We start from the raw sequence: 20,379 nt of genomic DNA, 5'->3' as shown, positions 1-20,379 counted from the left end.
TTTAAAAAGGGGATTAATCTAAGATGCCGAGGGTCACTTGACTTGAGTTGGCAACAGATAAGAGAAGCAGAACTGTTAGCTGAATTGCCTGCTGCTGATGTTGTGTGTGTGAGAGAAATGTAAGCAGAAAATTCAGCTTGCTTTCATTTGATGATGGCAGGATCATGCTTTGGAGAGTCTCTTGACAGTCCTTCTCATGTACTTCAGTGAAAACATAGAGTACTGAAACCTGAACATCATGCCTCATGTTTTAAATGTTTAAAATAACATTTTGGCTTCATAGGCTCACATTTGTTCAAAAATACATGCAGAAATATGAGTTTTCATCATAATAATTAATGCACACAGTGTGTTGGCCTGCATTGACACATTGAAATTAAGCATTTGAACTCCACTTAAAAAAAGGATTTATAAGGTTTTGTGTTTGGTAACAATCTCACAATAATCTTTATGATGATTTGTTGGAATTGTAGCATGTTTGAGCAAAAAGTCGTATCTTGCTTGCTGTCATGTTAAAATTTGGCATTTTTGACAACATTTTAAGTCATCTGAAACGTTGATGCTTGCAAAAAACAGATTGTGCATTTTATCTTTCATTTAATTGTTTAAACTGAATGATATGTGAATAGCAGATACTGAAATGTGATGGTTTTAATCATGACAGCGCATATGCAGATCATTTTTGTTTCTACCTCCAATTATTATTGTTGTAAATATATCTAACATTAATATAATTAATTAGTACATCACCCATTCAAAATTAATCAAATTTTCAGTGAATATAGACAAGATTTCTTGGTGCATTTAAAGAAAACCGTTGTATTAAACAGTTATATCCATTAAAATAAGAGTTTGGTCACCTAAAATCTTTAGGAATAGAAAAATAATACATTTAAAATTGCAAAAAAAATTACAAACTACACAATTTCAATTACATATTATATTTGTTTACTTTTATATATTTATTTATATATATATATATATATATATATATATATATATATATATATATATATATATATATATATATATATATATATATATATATATATATATATTGTTTAGAAATTATCTATTAAAGATAACAGTTCAGCCCCAAAATAATAATTCATATTTTGTTTTGTTTGCGTGTATGTCGGAATGTCCATCAACTATATTTCCTAAATTTTTGCTATAGCAAGCTTTTCAGCGGCACATTTTTTAGTCATTTAAGATACATTTAAGTGTGATAGTTTGATCTTTTGTAAATTTACATAAGTACATATTTTATTTAAGTTAGCTGTTCATTCTGCTGCGGCGACTCCTGATTAGTTAAGGGACTAAGCCAAAAAGAAAATGAATGAATGAATGAATATATTTTATTTGAATTTTTTTGCTACATAACTGTGTAATTTCACCCTTCTTTTTCAGCAATAATGTTGAAATCAGAATTATAAAACACCCTTTGATTTTTTTTTTCTTTTTTAAATTTTTCCTAAATGATTTTTAACAGAGCAAGAAAATTTTCACAGTATGTCTGATTTTTTTTTTTTTTTTCTTCTGGAGAAAGTCTTATTAGTTTTATTTCGGCTAGAATAAAAGCAGTTTTTGATTTTTTTTAAACACTATTTTAAAGACAAAATTATTTGCCCCTTTAAACTATTTTTTTTTTCTCGATAGTGTACAGAACAAACCATCTCTATACAATAACTTGCCTAATTACCCTAATCTGCTTAGTTAACCTAATCAACCTACAGTAGTTAAGCCTTTACATGTCACTTTAAGCTGTATAGAAGAGTCTTGAAAAATATATTGCACAATATTATTTACTGTCATTATGGCAAAGATAAAATAAATCAGTTGTTAGAAATGAGTAACTAAAACTATTATGTTTAGAAATGTGTTGAAAAAAATCTTCTCTCTTTTAAAGAGAAATTGGGAAAAAATATTAACGGGGGCTAATAATTCTGACTTCAACTGTACATTTAATTATGTTCAAAGCTACATATTTAAGAGTAAAATTTTGCATACTTAACTGAAAATTACACATTTAATCTTAGGGATGACCATAATTTAGTCTTTTTCATACAATCGCTGACATTCTTGTGTTTATTATTGCACTTTAATGGTTTCCTATGGTGCGCTTATATTAGTACTGTTTCTTTGTCAGTAACAAATTCTTCATAAGTAGTTCTCATGTTCATCTAAGATGTGTGTTTGTGTTATTATACTGAATGTATTCTGCCTTTAAGGATAGCATTATGTAGTTTGTGGCATTTAAAATGCTCTTGTAAGTGTAAAACTCTAAGTTCAATTTGACATTTCAGGATGGATTGTTTGCAGTGAAGCTCTGTTTAGAAAGGCTAAGCTTATGGCAGTCAAACGGAGGTTTTCTTGAGATGCTTCCAAGTAAACGAGACATCCTACTGCACTAATTAATGATTGCACTACACAATGTACAATTCTTGACTCATGCCAGATCATGTTTCCTTGACAACTGCATTTGACACTTTTTTCTTTTCTCTTCCTCTTTTTATTTGTGATATAGCTCCATTAAATGAGCCAGGGAAAAAAAGTCATTGGTCCGTGGCTGAACACGTTTCAGTATTACACAGTACATAGTCTCTCTCGTTTTCTCATCACCTGTTTCAGCTCTATTTGACGCAGAAGTGTTTAGCTGCAGCAATATGCGCAACACTGAAGACCACAAATAATGTTCAGAATATTTGGGCACTTTGTCATTAGTCATACATAAGCTCAATGGTTTTGATGCAGTGTGTACATAGCTAAGCATTATAAGTTGCCTTTTAAGCATAGTTCACCCAAACTATGCTATTAATTTGCTTATGTTATTCAAAATAAACAGTACAAAAGAAACTTAAAGACGATTTTAGCTGAAACTGTGAACTTTGGTGAATATTAAAAAAAGTGATTTGTTAATTTTACTTAAACCATTGGCTTTTAAATCTATTAGTTGACCTTACATAAAAAAAGTGAGTAAACATTTTACCTAAATAATATTAAGTACATGCACTTGAGCGACACGGTGGTTAAGTGGTTAGCACTGTTGCCTCACAGCAAGAAGGTCACTGTTTTGAGTCCTGGCTGGACCAGTCGGAGAGTTCTTTCCATGTTTGCATGGGTTTCCTCCAGGTGCTCTGGTTTCCCCCACAGTTCGAAGACATGTGCTACATGTGTGTTTGAATGAGTGTGTATGGGTGTTTGCCAGAACTGGGTTGCTGCTGTAAGGCATCTGCTGTGTAAAACATATGCTGGAATAGTTGGTGGTTCATTCCGCTGTGGTGCTCAATACGTTTTCCCTGTGTCAATTAATTTTATCACACATAACTTAATGTGTAAACTAATTAGATTTGTTTTTTGTTTTTTTTTGCATATATGGATTTCTTTAGCCTTTTCTGGGGAAATTTTCAAGTCAACAACACCTTTAGAAATATGTTTTCTGAGAAAATTCTGAGAAAACCTCTGAAATATAGACTAAGCCAAAAATAAATGAATTAAGTACAATAATTAAGTTAACTTAATTCTTCCTAGTTGCAATGGTCTACTTACTTTTTTAAATAAAGTCAGGTTGTCGATTTTAAGGCAGCAGACTTACTTTAAGAAAAATAATAAATAGCTTTTGACCAGTGCTTAATTTGTAAATAAATAATTTCCAGAACAAAACCAGGAAATAAAAGTTATCGTTACAATTGTCCGCCACAAAATTTCATGTTGATTTATGCAACCTACACTTATTCGCATAGCTACTGCTGTGGCCATCAGTGACGCTGATGCGTACCTCTCAAAAATTGTAACTAAAATTCACAACGATGTGTAGCGCAAGTACTGTGATTGGTCGACTTGGTAGCGCTGATGAGTCTAAGCAGAGGTGTGAGCAGCATGAGCCTGATCCAGTGAGTCTGGAGTCCGGTAAAGGATATACGGATGGAAAATGTGTTTTGTTTACCTTATGATTAAAGTTGTTGCACATCCGCCGTTTACAGCTTCAAAATGAGCGAGCTTAAGTAACTTGTAAATTAAGTATAGCTATTAGAAAAAAAAAAAAAAAAAACAGCGAAGAAACTCGACACAGAGGCACATAAACACCTACTGCCAGCTAGTGTTTCTGAAGTGTTATTGCAGACCAACACACACAGCACACAGAAGTACACGGCTACGTGCATTGCATGCAACATGGGTCACGCTGATCATTTGACATAGAAGTATAAACCAGGCTTAATCGGTTATAATGAAAAAGCATCAAATTTCTGAACGGTTAACATAACGTTATGGGTCAACCAAGAAAAAACAAACAAATATGTAGCTACAAACACAAATCGTATGAAACAGCACTAATCAGTTCGCTGTGATCTGCCAAGTGAAAATGACTCACTCTATCTAATCTTTAGGAAGAGTCCACTGTTACCTTTTCTGTGAATAGAGAGAATCGATTGGCTCATGATCAGATTCACTCGTGGTTTTAAAATAAATATATGCTTGACTATTGATTGAAAATACTAATATTACTTAAATGATTATGCCATTATTTATTTTTGCTGCTCACTGTGCGTGAAACATTAATCACCAACCAGTAAGAGTGATTGCAATTTAAGAAAGCTGATGGATCTTTGTGTGCACACACACACACGTGCAGGTATTCGCCATGCAAAAGTTAATGGATTAATCAAAATAAATACTGGAATGCAAAACACAAATATCTGATATATATATATATATATATATATATATATATATATATATATATATATATATATATATATATATATATATATATATATACAGACAAAACAATCTGTTTACTTCAATCAATCTCCAATCCAGCTGTTGAGCTCAAGTGCATTAGACTCAGACCCAGTACTTATACAAACTCTCTGCTTTAAAGTACAGTTTTCTGTTTAATTCAAAAGAGTTCTATACATTTTGTGGTCCGTACCGACTAGCGCATATAATCCACTTTGTGCTTCTTTCTATTCTGTGATAAAGCAGACTGTACCTACATGCTTTGGTGCTTTATGTGACATTATCGTAATTAGACTCCATAAAGGAAACCACATTCCCATTGTCTATATCCCTATATAGCACTATCCACCAAATGAAAACATTGGCATTGTGTGAAAGAGATTTGTTTGCTTCTAGTTTCCTTAGTGATTGATTTTGCCAGAATTGTCAAACCTAAAGATTTGAATGAATATATATGGCATTTTTTTTTTTTTTTTATTGCTTGAACTTTACTTTTAAACTTTTCAATGTAGGCTTTTTTTTGTGTGTGTGGAGTGCAACTGACTGGCACAATTGTGTATTTAGGGTCTTCTCTGGGTGGAAGCAACACCAGTCGTTTTTGGAGATGTAGAGGACAGCTGCGGAAAAATGGCCCGTTTTGTAGTTTTGGCTTGCCATCTTTTTCAATTTGATTTGAAGGCAGTAAACAAATCACTGCAGCCTGTTCTTGGTGTGACAGGTTTACACAAAGAGTTTTGGTGACAGGAACATCAGGGACGATACAAAAATGCTTTACGTCTCTCTTTAAAAAGTGACATGAGACATGACAGCAGCACAACAGTGATGTTTCACGTGAGCTGGAGAGAGGGAGTGCACACGTGTATGTGTGACTTCTACAGACTTTATTATTAAAGAAAGTTATACAACAGAGATAAAACAAGGAAAATCAGCAAGCATGAAGACCCCCCTCACGCGCGCACACACACACACTAGATATTAATTGCTATACAAGAAAAGCTAATCAAAAAATACATCTGGTGCACAATAAAAGCACTCATAAAGTTTCATTAAAATATAATAACTCTCTGCCTTTAAAATCGTCTTTTTCTTTTATTTTATTTAGATATTTGCTAATAATATACATAGACTAACATTATAGCTTTTTCATCATCACTTCCTGAGATACAAACACATCCTATTGCAAATGTGAAGTACATTGTGAATGCTGTTTCATGTTTTCTTTTAAGAACTCATCAAATTTTAAATGCTTTCCACACTAAAGTGGTTTGTTTCCATTTGAATATGTATCAATTAAGATAAATATGAAGTAAAACAGAGTAAAAAGCACACAAAAAATGTCCAAAATATTAAATATTAATATTTTATTTAATTTTGATTCATTTAAATCTAAATTAACCAAGTTATTTTAACTGTCATAACTTTTAACCATACAGCAACCAACACCAGCAGTCACAGAACCACAACATAAGTGGATCACAGGAAACACTGGCTCTCTCACCCACACTGCACTTAATGTTGCATCTCTTAGACTACCTATTAGAGCAGGGGTGTCCAAACTTTTTCATATGAAGGGGCAAAAAACAAACATTAGGAGCCGCATGCCGAAGATAAATATATTAAACTTTATTACATTAAAGTTACCATGGGCAAGTTCATAAATTATTTCAGAATATTTTAAAATAAATATAAACCATTACATTAAATCGTATTAACTAACGCTGTATAACTTTTTTAAATGACAACTTATTGCAATAAAAACATAAACAATGGCTGTGTCCGAAATGGCATACTTCCATACTACATAGTACGCTAAAATCAGTATTGGAGCCGAGTAGTATGTCTGAATTCATAGAATTCCAAAATCAGTATGCAAGAAGTACCCGAATGACCTGCTACTTCTGGCGAGATTCTGAAGTGCATCCCATGCATTCTGTGCCATGCCATTATGCCCCGCGAGAAAATTCATGAATGGGAGTGAAGTGACGCAATTGACGTGGGTAGATCATGTGACAATGACAAAATGGCAAATTTTGTATATCCAAATTCCTTTTATACCGCTCACATTCATACTATATAGAACATATACTTTTCTAATCGCCAAATAATACGTTTAAATTCAAATGCAGTACCTACTGAGTAGTAGGCGGTTTCAGATGCAGCCCATCACATTTAAAACCATGCCTGCTAACATCTCCCGTCACCCAACTGTTTTGTTATTCTTATTTTATCTCCCGGAAAACTCCCGTAAATTCACACCCCACCCTCCAACATCCCCTGGTCCTAAGATTTTTGGTACAGTCTGTAAGCCCAGGTCACCGACTTTAGTTTAGTATCCGATCACAGCTTTGCATAGTACAGTTACATACCCGGTTCTCAGCTTTGTAATTCACACACCTTACCCCCAACACCCAATACCTCAACCCCCACCACCCTTGTCTCCCGGATTTACAAATGTTAGCAGGTATATTTATAAGACACTGTAGTTCAATGCTGAATAAACTAGTCAAGCACAATCTGCCTTTGACTTAATTTGCTCACTAAAGTGTCTGCATTGTCAGGTGACTGTATGTGCATTATAATAATGTGATGAATTTGCACCATTTCATTGAAACATTTAATTTTAGTTAGTTTTCAACAAACAAACATACAAACGGTTGCATCAAATTTGAATGGATATCGATACCATCTTCATCATCAATCTTCTCAGATGGGATGGTGGGCCAAATCAAAGGTTATCATGGGCCAACTTTGGCCCGCAGGCCTTAGTTTGGGCATCTCTGTATTAAAGTATGTTTTACTTTTGAAATGGGTTATAAATTCATCCCATTTGTTATTTTATATGTTTTATTAAACATAATTAGGTGCTGCTTGTGAATCAGACAAAGCTTCATTGTTTGTTCTTGTTGTCAATTGCGACAAAAATGATCGATAAAGGTGTCTTGATAAACTGCTGTGAGTTTTACTGCAGGCGAAGGGAAGTCAGATTGTCTGGGGAGATTTTGATATAACTTTCCTTCACCTCCTCTTGCGTGTGCTTTGCACTGGTCACTACTAACTGAACGGAGTAGGAGTACACAGTTATGTTTTGTTAAGATGCATATAACATTTACATTTCAAACCCGCCAAAAATTTGTCAATGCCGTTTTTTTCCCGCACAATCAAATTCAAAATCACCCAATCTAGCAAAACTGATTTAAGAGAGAGTTCACGCAAATATGAAAATTCTGTCAACTTTTACTCACTCTATAATTACTAGTTTTTACTATAATTTCCTTTTTTTTATACAATAACACATTTTAAAGAATGCTGATAAATGATAGCTATTAAATTGTTTAACACCAGCTGTGGATGTCAATGGCTAACAATTTCCACAATAGAAAAAAAAAAAAAAACTCATAAAGCTTTGGAACCAATGGAGGATGAGTACATTTTTATTTGTATTTTTTTTTGTGTGTGTGTGTGTCTGTTTGTGTGTGTGTGTGTGTGTGTGTGTGTGTGTGTGTGTGTGTGTGTGTGTGTGCGTGATTGTGAAATATCCCTTTAATAGTGATTGAAGGCAAATCTTCCACAGGGAGTCCAACCTGACGTGTTCACCTAAACATGTTTTATTAGCCTGTTCTGAGCATCAAAACCTTTTGACAGTCTTTGTTAAAATGTTGACAGCCTATTATTTAGCCTGTAAATGAGTTTACCGATCACTCTTGCCATTTCTCTTTCTCAGTCAGATTCCAACTAGTTTCCTGCCTACATGTGTAAAGAATGTAATTTTGCTATTTGTTTTTTGTATATTCTTCCAGTGATTTCCCCATGGAAGGGAAATTACCTACTCATGGAATACAAATTCATCCTCGCAATTCAGTCGGTTGTAAATGAATAAGACAATGAAACAGAGACGCATGGGAAGCTCAGGTATCCCGGACTCCCAGAGCATGTCATTCTGTTGTACGTTGATGAAACAAAGCCAGAATTTCTGCTGGTTTCTGATTGTCCGTTGTACGCGTGGTTGTGTAATCAGCCTCACATTAACAATTTACATGAGAAGGAAACGCTTTCATCTGGGCAATGTGAGAAGTTTAACAACAGCGTCTGGCTGCTATTTCTCCTGAAATCTTAAACAACTAAATGCTATTTTTTGAATATACATATGTACATGCCTTGTGACATATCTAGCAACTTATGGCTGGGCCCAGACAGAATTTGCGGACATTTTTTTTTTTATATTTCAAGCTGAGATTTTGTAAAAAAAAAAAAAATGCAGATTTATGTGGAATGATTTCAGGAGTATCATATCTAAAAACTTGATATATTCAATTAAAAAGAGTACATTTTTAACTTTTATTTAATGTTTACAATCCACTTAGATCCACTTATTTGGTTAACAAAGCAAGTCTCTCTTATAATATATCTTCTAAAATATAACATACAAGTAGTATTGTAAATAAATCACATAAACAATTTGATATGATTATTATTATCTCACAATAATATTAGTGAAATGACACACATTTACACAAGTAAATAAATAGACTCAATGTTGGGCTAAATATCTGGTCTATGGATTTCTGCGCATGCAGATTCTGTGTGGGCCTACTTATGACTTAGTGTATAATTATATTAGGCTGATTTTTATTGTTTTAATTAATTTTAAAGTCAAATGTTTAATGGACATTTAAAACGGCACTAAAAACAAGTTCAGTTTTACCCAAAAGAGGTGAACATAAAACTGCTAATGATTCATAATGCTTTTGTTTTGTTCTTTCTTCCAGTGAGTGGTGCTAAAAAGGCTAATGCTCAGATTCGTTTGAAAACAGCATATCACCTACACTAAACTGTACCTTAAACCTAATCGATAGTGTTAACAAAAGCAAAAGCGAAATTCAAAGGTTTTTGTTGAATCAAGTGTGCTATTTTAGTTTGCTCCTACACATTTTAGACCTTTTTTTGGATTGGGTAGTTTAAACTGGATAGCTTAACCCATGTTTTAAGGCCTTTACCATGTACACTGTACAATGATCCTGACTGAACATGTTGTCAGGAAAGCCATAAATATAGAGCTGATAATGTCACACACTTGTTTAAATATAAAATGATGACAAATCATATGTACACTGTAAAAATATGTTGAGTTCCACACAATCAGTTTGTGTGAAATAATTCTTTGTGAAAGAATTAAGTTCATCTAAGTTAATTGAAAAAATAAGTTGTCCAACCATCCACCCTCAACCCCCATTAACCCCTCCCACCGGTGTGGTTTTTGCATGTTCTACCCGTGTTCGTGTGAGTTTCGATAGGGTAAATTAGGAAAACTAAATTGGCCATAGTGTATGAGTTTGTTTGTGTGAATGTGAATTGGTGTTGCAGCTGCAAGGGCATCTCCTGTATAATACATATGGAATAGTTGGTGGTTCATTCCACTGTGGCGACCCCTCGATGAATAAGGGACTAAGCCAAAGGAAAATTAAGGAATGAATGACAAAAAAAATAAAATAAAAATCCTGAAAATTTGTCAGTTTCACTTTATTTTAATGATGCTATTGTCCAGTTTAAGATTACGGAATATATTAAACATGCATGCAATTGACTGCAGATTAATATCAACATTAAACTTCATTTAAAATGTATCATTTGTATAGGTAATAAGCAATTGCAATGTCATCAGTATTGTCATACACTCTCAGAATAAATGGTAAAATGTTGTACCAAAGAAGGTACAAACCATTGTCACTAGGGCAGTACCTTTTTATGCGACAGAATTGTACCTTAAGACAAAGTAAAAAAAATGTACCTTTGCAGTTTGTACCTTTTAAGGACATGATTTGTACCATGGAAAACAAAAATGTACCTTTGGTTTTAAAAACCTGCAAATACAGTATTTTACCTTTATCAAAGGTACAAATCTGATCCATGAAGATACCACTACAGTGACAAGACACTTTGTACTTTAACATTGACAAATGTGTTCCTTCAAGAACTGTTTAAAGTAATTTTGCTAGATTAAAAATGTGTCAATTTTCATTCATTCATTTTCTTGTCGGCTTAGTCCCTTTATTAATCTGGAGTCACTACAGCAGAGTGAACCGCCAACTTATCCAGCTCGATTTTACACAGTGGATGCCCTTCCAGCTGTAACCCATATCTGGGAAACATCCACAAACACTTATTCACACACACTCATACACTATGGAAAATTTAGCCTTCCCAATTCACGTGTACCGCATGTCTTTGGACTGTGGGGGAAACCGGAGCACCCGGAGAAAACCCACACGAACACAGGGAGAACATGCAAACTCGACCCAGTGACCTTCTTGCTGTAAGGCAACGGCACTACCTACTGTGCCATTGCTTTGCCCTGTGTCAATTTATTTTCAGTAAATATAAAACATCAAATAAATTTTTAAACAATGTAAAGTATAAAAAAATTACTTTAACATAAATCCAAAGATTTTAGTTTTTTTTTTGCTAAACATTTAACAACACTTTTCACAAAAATGTTACATTCTCCGATGTACAATATATATATTTTTTTTATTTAGTTTTCACACAATGCCTTTGTAATCACTTAAAAGTTCAATTAATTTACTTAATTTTAAAATAGAAATATAATTATGCAAAGGAATTGTAATGACAAATCCAAAATGTTTGATTAGTTTTACAATACTAAAATGTCTGCATGAACACTTTGCATATGCAGGACTTTTGCCAGCTCATGTGCATAGTGGAAAGCAAACCCAAAAGGTGCAGATATCTTTAATGAAAATATATTTATCAGAAAATGTTTTCCAAATGTTTATTAAAAATGCCTTAAATGTTTAGTTGACAATAACTGTATTTTTGTTTGACCCGTTGTTTTGTAATATAGAAATTAATTAATGTTTATGAGTTTCTTTAAACATATATTTTTAAATGATGATTCATGTTTTAATATAGAAATTATTCATAAAATCACTTTGCCTTTCCAGTCATATTTATTTTCATAGATATTGTAATGAAGGAGCTGTCCAACACTGATGTACTTTATGTAACAATTGTGTACCTTTCATTTCAATTGTACTATAAAAATGTATGGGAAAGTATCATAATAGATCTTTTCTGTGCCATATAAGGTACAACTTTTACAAATAAACAAAACAGTTCCTTAAGGAACATTATTTGTACCACAGTGTACTTTTTTTTTCTTTTTTTTGTTATAAGAGTCTACAAAACGTTTATGCTTTTAGTGTACTGTAGTTGTTCAAATGCACCCTTACTTCTGTACTACGGAGACACATCGAAGCAATTAGTCAATGTTTAGTGCTACATGACTAAACAAAGGGCACCAATGTGAGCCAGCACTCCAATGTGCAATATGGCAGTTGTTTTTACAGTTGCATCATTAAAAAAAAAAAATGCCTAAGGCTATTTTTTATTTTGGTTTGATGTGCCGCATTGTAACCTGTTTGACTGATGTGATACAGTATATACACTCACGACTCACCTTTCTCTACTTACAAACTTTATGAGTTTTAAATATTTTAATCTGTAACTGTTTTGCTTTATCATTTAAACTTTTTTTTCTGAAGTCATGAAAATATCTAAATGCCTCTCAGCGTAGTAACCAGAGTGCAAGGTTAATTTCCTCGGCTACTTAAACATTTAATGCAGAATTCCATTCAAACATTTAATCGCACAGTTTGAACCAAACCATTGATACAATCAAGACATCTGTTAAACATTTTCATGTTTCATTTAAAATGATCCATTTAAAACCCTGCTGATGCCGAACAGAACAGAAGCTGACAGCTTTGTACTGCATCTGTACGTGTTAAATGCACAAAGCCTGCTTTGCTAGCAGATCAACAGAGCCTTAATGATGCCTTTCAAAACTCCATCTATTATTCACTAATATACATCTTGTGAAGCTCATTTAATCCATGTTGATGATCCCCGCTAACTTCCTGTGAATGCAGCATTGTTAAAAACAAGATGAAGAAGGCAAAGAGCAAGATGATCTTTCCTGATGTTCAGAAAAAAAAAAAAATGCTGATGTCTATATTCGATTGGAGGATGATTAATTTATTTCAAAGGCACTTAAATCCTTGTAAACTCTTCACCATTCATCTTATTGATCGTCTTAAATCAACTGTGTAATTCCTAAAATAATTGTCTGTTTACAGATAAAAAAACACAAAAAAAAAAAAAAAAAAAAAAAAAACAGTGGAGGTAATCATGTATAGCTGTTGTACAATAACACAGCATTATAATAATATTTTGATAGCATTGTTTCAGATCATTTAGCATCTGCTGTTGCAACAGTTTTGATCGCCTGCGGACAGTAGTCTGTTTGAGGTCAGATGAAGTTTCAGTAGGACATTTTGTACAATGCAGTTTTCTAAGTCACTCACTACTTTGTCACCATGAACGTGTTAGTTTTTAATGAGCGTTTTATCAAATCCCTTAAGCTATTTGGAGTTTAAAAAGTAAGAAACTTCTTTCTGGATTTATTAAACAAACATATTGAAACACTAATGATGGAAAGCAGTGCATTTTTGGAGTAAAACATGCTTCCATATGCAACATTTATACATTTGTACTGAATTATGCTACGTCATTTACTAAGGTTTGTGGTTGTCAGTTTATCTGCACCATTATTTTAATTCCCTCAAAAAAGCATGTTTGAACCCATTCTGTGGCTGTGCTGTTAGTATTATTAGTACTGCTTTGTTTGTGACCTGATTTGCAGTGTTTTATATTTTGTGGTAGACGTCATTAAAAGAGCTCCTCTATCAGAGACATTCTCAGAAGAATCATACAGAATTTTATTTATTTATTTTTTTTTTTCAGGCAATTCATTCAACAAATTAAATAAAGTAACATTATTAATGTTAAATGATCATGCAGCGGGGCAAAATAAGTATCATACACAACATTTTTTCTCAGAAAACATATTTCTAAAGGTGTTGTTGATTTAAAAGTTTCCCCAGAAAAAACCAAAGAAATACATATATGCAAAGAAAACAAATCTAATTTACACATTAAGTTATGTGTAAAACAAAAATTAAAGGAAACAGGGAAAACGTATTGAGCACATGACGATAGGGAGGTGTAGAAAGGCAGGCAGTAGCTTAAATCTCTCAGTAGTTCTTTAGCAACCCACTGCCCTTTGTCAGTGTAATATTAGCTTCTTCACTCCAACAACTATATTACCAGGATGATAAAGATGAAACCATGGTGGTCGTTCCAGCAAGAAAATTATCCAAAACAAAGCCAAGGAAAATCTAAAAATGGTTTCAGGGAAATTAAATTAAGCTGTAGAAGGGCCCAATCACCTGATTTGAATGTAAAATATAAATGAAAGATCAGACTTGATAGATGAGACCTTCAGAACCGTCAAGATTTTTACACTCTGTTAAAGTCTTGAAAACCTCACACATGAAAAATTAATGTGATTCAATGTGAGGTCTCTTTAAGCTTTCATATTTCATTGTTAATACATATATATATATATATATATATATATATATATATATATATATATATATATATATATATATATATATATATATATATATATATATATATATATATGTATAAACTTTTAAATGCTTACTTCCACAAAAAAAAAAAAAAACATGTTCAATACTTATTAAAAAATAAATATAATAATAAAAAACACAGACAACATATTTCTAAATATGTGTTTGACTTGAAATTTCGTTGTCGTTGTAAATTGTCGTTGTAAATTCATATTAGCTGCTTCAGGATGATGAAGATAAAACCAGGGTGGATATTTCAGCAAGGCAATGATTCAAAACACAGCCAAGGAAACTCTCAAATGGTTGGTTTTGGAGAAAGAAAATCAAGCTGTAGAATGGCTCAGCCAATCTCCTGACTTGAATCCAATGTAAAATGCAAATAAAGGTCAGATACAAAACCATCAAGATTTTTACTCAGTTGGAGTCTGTAAAAAGCTCACACCTGAAAAATTAATGTGACTTAATTCTGAAGCGTCTTTAAGCTGCCATCACTAAAAAATAACAATACTAATTATAAATAAATAAATAAATAAATAAATAATAATAATAAAAATAAAAATAATAATAATAAATAAAATATCAAACAAAGTATTTAATATGTTTCAGTTGTTTTGTACTTTCTCTGTGTCATTTCATTGTTATCACAAAGAACTTTTTTTATGTTTGTTTGTATTGTTTGGGTTTTTACTAAAAAAAATCATAATAATAAAATACAAATTGTGGTTTAATTCCATGTCAACAGCTCTTTTAGAGTAAATACCGCCAACCCACCCCCCCTGCCCCCCCACCCCCCGGCCAAAAAAACAAAACAAAAAAATTCTATACTTATTTTCCCCACTGTATATGAACACTGTGAATAGCTCACTTCAAAATAAAATAAATAAATGACCCTATAATCTACTCACACTTAAGATTACCTCTGTCTATGACTTTCTTTTGATAGTTGAAAACAGAGTAGACTTGTCTTTTATAATGGCTGTATAATAGTGTACTAGCCAATGTTAGCCATTTTTTAAAGCTTTAAAAATCCAGAGGAAAGCAGAATCTCCAGGAATAGAAGAATTTCACAGCAACAAACTACACTACCACACCATTTTTTTACCACATTTTTTAGACAACGATAAACAAGTAATCTAGTTGTCTAGGTGTTTCTATATAACATTTCCATAATTCATCATCACTGGAGATTCTGCTAAAAATTTATATTTTGCCATGTGTCATATGGCATACATTTTGTTTGTTTGTTTATACATTTGCAGTTTCCAAACAGTGGGTTATAAAGTAAGCAAAGGAAAGCAAAGCAGAGGTTCAGGTCAGTGATATGGGTTTATGATTAAAACTATTTGAAATAATCTTTTTTTTATTATTTCTATTATTATTTATTTATTTATTTATTTATTTATTTATTTATTTATTTATTTATTTATTTATTTTTACAAAAACACTGCTTCGTAAGACATGTGTTAATAAGTTAGAAGCTTCAAAAAAATGACTACTAACCAACACTGTACCACTTCACTAAAACATTATGCAGGATATAGTGGAGCCAGAGTAACATTTAAAGGTCACACTTTGCAATAGATCTTCATTTGTTAATTTTAATGTATTTAATAAGAGAAACTAATAATGAGCAGAACGTGCACTGCATTTATTAATCATAAAGTTCAACATTTACTAATGCCTTATTAAAATCCAAACTATTGTTTCTTAACAGTAATTAAAACAATGTTTTATGTTTCATTAACATGAACAAAGATGAATAAATACTGTAATAAACATACTGTTCATTGTTTGTTTATGTTAATAAATATATCAACCAATTTAAAACTACTACATGTCATATACATGGAGGAGGCTTTGAGATTAAATTAATCATGGGGTAATGTTAATGTTTGGGTGAACTATTCCTATAAGGCCTTCATTTGATCAATTATTAGGGCACCTCTCAGAAGTAAACTATTCAGTTTATCTATGTCATTCAACAACTTGGTGCTGCTTATAGGCTACAGGTTTATCTTTTTTATCAGTTTTACATTTAAAATATTATACTTCAAGTATTGCAAACACTGTTGTGTGCATCCTGACAAACATTTTTACTTCTTTCCATTGTTTACTCTAGCCTTTGTAAAGCGTCTGCATTGTGTTTTTGAGTGTTTGAGCGACGGGTGTAAATGAGAAAGAGAGAGAGAGAGAGAGAGAGGGAGAGGGAGAGAGAAAGACAGAGGGATGTTCTTCCATGACATTGGGGTCCATTTGACTTCCAGCCAGACGCAGCAGTGCATTTCCTCAGTGTTTCCCTGAAGCTCACATCTGATAAATATGAGAGTCTCGGGACAGCTGCCTGTATCTTGTTGCTCCATCACAGGAAATAACAATAGTCAAGCCCTGTGTGTATGCATGTGTGTTTGGGTTACAAAAAGGATACTATTTGAAGGACAGGTAATAGTAAATCTCACATAATCTCATGTCAATATTTTTGTACAAAACTTTTAAAAAAAATGTTACATAGTTTTTATTTATTTATTTATTTTTAAATGATTTATTTATTTATTTATATATTCATTTATTTGTTTGTTTATTTATTTGTTTGTTTGTTTGTTTGTTTATTAATTCATGTATTTATTTATGTGTTTGTATTTTTTAGAAATATAGTTTATTATTATTATTATTATTATTGTTGTTGTTGTTGTTGTTGTTGTTGTTGTTGTTATTTTATTATTATACACAGGTATTATACAGTACAGATATCAACACATTTTTAAATCAAGATACACACAAATAAACTTAAATTAATGTGAATTGGTGGGCAAATGCACTTATTTGGCTTGAAAATAACCACAGTGCAACGATTACACATTTTTAGCTTTTCAAAATGGCCTAAGCGAAAGCATCATCTAAATATCATTTTTGCCCATTTTAAAGTGAATCGGATCATAAAATTTAACAAGAATTATTCAATTTTACATTAAAAACAATTAATCATTAACAGAACTCCAATTTACATTGTAGCTGTTTGCAAGGCAAATAACCACATTTACTCACCAATTCACAATGATCTACTTATTTATTTATTTATGTATTTATTTATTTATTTATTTAGTTAGTTAGTTAGTTAGTGTTTGTCTGCTTTCCTGCTTGCTTATCATGTCTCTTAATGTAATTTTAGCCCATATGTTAGGAAGAAAACTATAATGGGGAGAGTAGGGCACAAAGTAAATTTTTTTGGTCTTGGCCAAATAATGAACAAAGTAATGGGGTTAGACAAACCATTATTTTTTTCTGGATTTTTTTACCAACATCACACAAGCCTCTCCTACAAATGAGCACTGGTTGTGTGATCGCTGGAAAATGCCAGGAGTATAAATGTTATTATTTACCCGACTTGCAGGGCAAATTGTAACAGACAGAGGGTTAGTTGTAACACATGCTTACAAAGGCAGATTTTACACAATTAATTTACATCTAGTTTCCTCAGTACTTGACTCATTTTTGTTTTATTCTAAAAAGCACAGTATGTTTGTTTATGTTTTTATTTATTTGGATAAACACATTTGAATTATTATCCATTATATTACAATGCATTTATTTGCATTATTAGCAATAAAATATTTTTTCGTCTAATTTAAAAAGTTTAATTTAATTTAAAAAGTTTTTAACCTTAACATTATTATTATTTTTTTTTTGGTTGGTGTCCAACAGTGTGTGGCTTAATTGTAACACCCTACAACTAACCCCTCAGTGTTGTGTTTTCCTTAAAACTGGCTGCCAGTCACTGTTTGTTTTACAGTTTTCAAAATGATTCCATCTTTTAGCCTAGAAGACAGTCATCAGAACAATATATGTTTTTACTTAAATACTTTCAAAGATTTATTTTTTTTTATTTCATTTTTTTATATTGACTATATTGAAAAATACTTTCATGCTGCGAAAATTGTTTCTTCTGTGTTTTTCTTTCTTTCGTCAAACTTTTTTCAATAATTGGCGGGAAGACATCTGCTGACACTGTGTTGAATACATCGGAAGCATGCCAGGTTATTTAATTAATTTAAGTAAGTTAAGTTATTTAAATAGAGCATTTATTTGAAGAGTGTCATCTAAAATTTCCATCAAAATAGGCATTATTCTCAGCCTTCTTTGTTTATGTTGAGTTATTTCACTTTGAAGACCATGAAAAGAACTGAATTACTGAACCTACAGTATACACAGATGCCTATAAATGGCCATTTCAGAAGGAAATATCAGACGGCATTTAGAGGTTTTTGCACTTGAACTCTTCATTTTATTTTCTCAGTATTACTATTATAACTATGTATATATATTTTTTAAATGTACCTGGATTAAAAATGTTAAAAATACAAAGCTCTAGGTGAAATAATCATTCAAAATGTATTCGTTGTTGGAATATAATCAAGATATATTGCCATGAGGTCTGACTTAATGTATGCAACTGACCACAAATGACCACACTGATCTCTCTGTTTACCCAAAGTCTTACTTTTCCTCAGAGTATCAGAGTTTTGCGTAACATTTCTGTATTATTAATACCCTTCTGGCAGCTGACTGGCCTCTGTTTCTTTGGGTGTGAATTATAGTCAATTGGTTGCATAATCAAGCCACATTAATCATGGATGTCATTCCCCATGGCAACACGTTTAAATAAATGAGCCCTTTTTTCCCTTTCCCTCCATCTTTACTGAACTTGAGCTGCTGCATCCAGTTGCCTTTACTGCCTTTTCATTTTCAATCTGTGCTCAGCAGAAACACTACTGAAGCTTTTTTGATCATGTGGACACTAGCAGTGAAAATCTAAAGACATTTTGTTTTTCATTTACGTCATAATCTGATTAATATATATATATATTATATATATATATATATATATATATATATATATATATATATATATATATATATATATATATATCTACTCTGCTTTGGACAGCAGTAAAAGGCCAAACATTTGGTGCTTTAAGTTTTATGTGTAACTTTACTGTTTTAATGAAGACTATTTTTATTGTTCAGTTGAATCAAATGAAGATTTCTAATCATCTTAGCTCATACTAGTCAAACTGCCAAAAACATTTAGTTAAGTGCTATATAACTCAAAATAATAAAATACAAATTACATAAAAATAAATAAATGAATAATAAAAACAAACAAATAATAATAATAATAATAATAATAATAATAATAATAATAATAATAATAATAATAATAATAATAATATAATAATAATAATAATAATAATAATAATAATAATAATAATAATAATAATAATAATAATAATAATGCACGAAGTTAAACCTAATTAACTTCTAAGCAAAAATTGTTTATTCATTATTTTAATCTTCATCTAATCTTCATCTAATATTTTAAGCATTTTTTTTTTCAGTGATTATTTTGTTAGTTTGTTTGTTTATTCTTACCCTGATTGGTAAACTTTATACTTAGACCTTTTTATTTACATTAAATATGGTGAAACTTAATTCAAGATAAGTTCATGAAGCCAAGTTATAAAATACATTTAATGTTCATATACATGCATTTCATACAGCTATATGATATATTTCTTAGTCCTGAAGGTAATAAATTAAACAACTAGGAGTAGGTCAGATGGTTTTGATCAATCAATCAATCAATCAATCAATCAATCAATCAATCAATCAATCAATCAATCAATCAATCAATCAATCAATCAATCATTTCATAAAATCTTTCAGCCTAAAAGTTGATGATGAATGATGAGCTGATAATAATGAATGAATGTGATTGGCTGTGGAACAAGCAAAACTTGATTGCATTTATTGACTGTATTTATGTTTTAACTTGCCAAGATAATATTTGTGACTCTGGACCACAAATACAGCCATAATAATAAACTATTTTGAAATTGAGATAAATTTGTATAAATAAACTAACAAATAATATATACTACCAATATATAATAATACAATATAAATACACTTTAGCATGTGACAACATTTGTTTAAATACAATTATTTGAAAGTCTGGAATCTAGTGGTTTAAACAAATGGTGAGAAAATCACATTCTTTAACAAAATCAATTGTTATTATTAGGACATTTTCACAGTATGTCTGATAATATTTCTTTCTTCTGAAGAAAGT

Source organism: Danio rerio, chromosome 14 (assembly GCF_052040795.2).
Source record: "Danio rerio strain M-AB ecotype USA chromosome 14, GRCz13ab, whole genome shotgun sequence".
NCBI classification, from domain to species: domain Eukaryota; kingdom Metazoa; phylum Chordata; class Actinopteri; order Cypriniformes; family Danionidae; genus Danio; species Danio rerio.
Note: the sequence above shows the minus strand (reverse complement) of the source record.